Source organism: Erinaceus europaeus, chromosome 6 (genome assembly GCF_950295315.1).
Source record: "Erinaceus europaeus chromosome 6, mEriEur2.1, whole genome shotgun sequence".
In the NCBI taxonomy this organism is placed as follows: domain Eukaryota; kingdom Metazoa; phylum Chordata; class Mammalia; order Eulipotyphla; family Erinaceidae; genus Erinaceus; species Erinaceus europaeus.
The window spans coordinates 11,242,504-11,246,574 of NC_080167.1; positions in this window are offsets into that span (position 1 = coordinate 11,242,504).

A 4,071-nucleotide genomic window follows, 5' to 3' on the forward strand; every position below is an offset into this window, starting at 1 on the left:
GAGGGAAAAAGAAGGAGAGAGAGAGAGAGAGAGAGAGGGCCAGATTTTGGGGCCAGGCAGTGGTGCACACATTACCATGACAAGGGGCTGGCCTCAAGGCCCTGCTCCCCATCTGCAGGGCGGACGCTTCGTGAGAGGTGAAGCAGGTCTACAGTCTCTCTTTCTTTCCTCCTCCTTTCTATCTCTCCCTCCTCTTTGAATTTCTCTCTGTCCCTATCAAATAAAGAGAAGAAAAAGGAAAAAAAATGTCTACCAAAAATAGTGGATTCACAGTGCAGGCACTGAGCCCCAGTGATAACCCTTGTAGCAAAAGAAAGAAAGAAAGTGAGAAAGAAAGAAAGAAAGAAAAAGAAAGAAAGAAAGAAAGAAAGGAAGGAAGAGAATGTGTTTGTGTGTGTGTGTGTGTGTGTGGGAGAATGGAAGGCAGGAAGGAACCACAGCACTGAAGCTTCCTTCAGTGCAGTGGGGGCTGGGCTTGAACTTGGATCGAGTACATAGCAAAGCAGTGCCCTAGCCACGTGAGCTATTTGTCTTTTAAAGTTGAGAGAGAAAGTTTCAATGCTGTGGCGGTTTCCCCTTTCCCAATCCCTCTTCTTTCTATATCTGAAAAAGTCATCCCAGAGTGGCAAGGTCCTAGCAATGACAGACAGAAAGATTTCTTTTTTTATGAGAGAGAAACCAGAGCCCTGATCACCAGTAGGTGATGTAGGGATTGAACCTGGGACTTCTGGGGCCGCAGGCATATGAATCCTGACCATTTTCCCCTGGCTCTCTATGGTTGCCATTCAAAGCTGCCACTCACAGCTGTCCAGGTCAAGCATGACACATTCCCTCAAAGCCTGTCACTCATGCTTCCTGTCTTACCTGTCACTGCCTCATGGAATTGTGCAGTGGACCTCTAGCTCAACTGTTTATAGCGGCCCTACAATGTTGATAAGTTTAATACAGTTTTTTTTTTCTTCTCTAGGGTCTGTATGATGACTACTTTAAGAAAATGATATGGAAGTAACTTGGAGATTTTCCCTGTTTCTAATTCTCTGCTTTCAGTAAGTGAATGAAATCACAGACAGGAGATAGCAGTGGTACATTTTTAGTCCTGCTAAAGCCCAGTCCAGGTAAATCATTTAGATCCAAGCTGAACTTCAAATAAACATCAAGAGGAACATGAAGTGGGGAAAAAACAACAAAACAAAACAAATCAAACATCCAGCTCTCACAAAAGAAACAAGAGCAGGAAAGGTGTCTTGTGTTTTCAGTGCCAATGTAAAAAGGGTGAGCCTTTTCTGTCTGTTACTTTTACATAGCTGAAATAAACTACCCAGAAGCCAAACTACTGCCTTTACCAGTTCTACCTACTACTTACCTCATTTCTCTGGTGAAAAATGCAGCTAGAAGGAGAGGTGGTGGACACAGATAAAGCTTTTCCAATGCTATAATTTCAGAAACATAAAAGCTATCATTTTAAATCAAATCCACCCCCCCACCACTGTGGCATTATGGATAGAGAAATTCCTAGGAAAATAATTTGTCAAATCCTGACTGATCAAAGATCCATATGAAAGAGCTCTTCCCCCCTCCCTCTTTCTCTCTCTCCCCAAGGTAAAGACCAGTCTCCCCCCCCCCCACCAGCTCAGAATGAATTGGCAATTCATTTGCTGACTGTCAGATAAAGTAGCACAATCCCATCGCATGTTTAACCGGGCCAGGAGCAGAAGGAAGCAATTCCGTGCCCACCAAGTGGACAAGCGGGTATGTTAGTGATTAAGGGTGCCTGGCCTGGAGGGGGCAGGGAGATCTGACTCACATTTACAAATGTACCATAAATCTCCCTCTTTTATTCAAAATGTGTGTTTTATAGTCGATGCCTGGTCCATTGCTGCCTTGGATAAATATAGAACATATCTGGACAAAGTTTGCAGGTCCTGAAGCTAGGCATTTGTCTGCAGGGCCCAGTATTCCTGGAGCTTCCAAGGGCACAGGGAGAAGACAGATTACTTGGCCTTCCTTCCTCTCGACTCACTGGTCACGTCCTGTGTCAGGAATCCTGACTGATCTCGGTGCTGAGCTGCCTAAGAGAGAGCAGAGAAGCACCCAGTGAGTTGAGCTAATGGTTCCTTTACTTATTTATTTATTTAATTTGTTTTTTATTTAATAATGATTGACAAGACTATAGGAGGGGTACAATTCCATACAGTTCCCACCACCAGAGTTCCATATCTTATCCCCTCCAATGGAAGCTTTCCTACTCTTTATCCCTCTGGAAGGATAGACCCAGGATCATTATGGGGCACAGAAGGTGGAAGGTCTGGCTTCTCTAATTGCTTCTCTGCTGGGCATGGATATTGGCAGGTCGATGCATTAACCTCCCCCCCCACAGCTTGCTTCTATCTTTCACTAGTGGGGCAGGGCTCTGGAGCACTCTGGGTTCCAGGGTACCAACTGGTGAGGCTGTCTGCCCAGGGAAGTCAGGTTGGTGTCATGGTAGCATTTGCAACTCAGTATATGAAAAAGCACTAAGATATAAGGCAGAACAAATTGTTTAATAATCAGGAACCTAAAGGTAAGAATAGAGCCAATGAGATTTGGGGTCTTCATATTGGAAAAAGTCAAGAAGTCCATTTTAGGTTTATTCCAAGGGGCCCATGACTTTACTAATTTTTGCCTGAGCCCGACAGCTAATGTGCAGGTGGGCTTAAAGGTATTGGCTGGGGAGATGGTGTCAGAGTTGGAAATAGGACTAACAAGCTGGATCAGGGCAGAGAGTATGGGGGAAGTATATAAACACTGTCAACTGTAAATCCCATCGATCTGATCGGGTGTATTTCCTTCAAGGAGGTTGACTTCCTAAAGTCTCTCAGCCTGACTACCAGCCACTGCCCCAGCCAGGCCCACAAGCTAAAGATGCAATTGACCCACTGAACCAGCTCGTTGGCCAAAAATATTGACTTGGAGGGTCAAGGGTTTACCCTAGAAGTTTGTTTTGTTTCTTTGTTTATTTGCTTGTTTTACCAGAACACTGGCAAACGCTAGAAGAAGAACCAGAACACTGTTTAGCTCTGGCTGACTGTGCACAGGATTAAACTTGGGACCTTAGGGCTTCAGGCACAGAAGTGTTTTTGTATAACCATATGCGATTCCCTGTCCCCCAAATAAGTTTTTAAAATAATTCCATTCGGGCAACTTGGGGACATAGTCCACCTGGTAGAGAGAATACTTTACCATGCAGGAGGACCAGAATTCGAGCCCGGGGCCATCACATAGAAACACCTGCATGGGGGGTGGGGGGGTAAGGGGGAGGTGGAGCAGTGTCCTGATGTCTCTCCTTCTCTTTCTCTTTCATTATCTCTCTCTTTTTCTTTCTTTCTTCCAGGTATTTCATTTATTTGTTCATTTATAGGATAGAAACAGAGAGAAATTGAGAGAGGAGGAGGAGATTGAGAGGGAGAGATGATAGAGACAGCTTCACTGCTCCTAATGATTCTCCCTGTAGGTGCGGACCTGGGACTTGAACCCTGATCCTTGAGCATGGCAATGTGTGTACTCTACCACCATCTGGCCCCAATGACTTTAAAATTATTAATTAGACAGAGACAGAAATCAAGAGGGATGGATATCTATCTATCTATCTATCTATCTATCTATCTATCTATCTATCTATCGAGAGGAGAGGCAGAGAGACACATGGAGGACTGCTTCACTGCTTACAGAGCTTCCCACTTGCAGGTGGGGACCAGAGCTTAAATTGGGTCCTTGCATGTTGTAAGGTGTGTTCAGCTGTGTGTGCCACCACCTGACGGTCCCTCTTCCTATCTCTCTATCTCCATATAAATAAGGAAGCTATTCTCTCTCCCCTCTGTTGTTTTCTGTAGCTCAGTTATTTTGTGACACTGTTCTGATGCTGCATTAGCCAGTTTAGCTAGCTGCATTAGCCGGTTTAGCTCAGCTGTTTCAGCTTTCAGCTCTCTAATGACCTCAAGACAGTGTTTTCTCCTTCTTTTTCTTCTTCTTCTTCTTCTCCTTCTCCTCTTTCTTCCTCTTCCTCTTCCTCTTCCTCCTCCTCCTTCTTCCTTC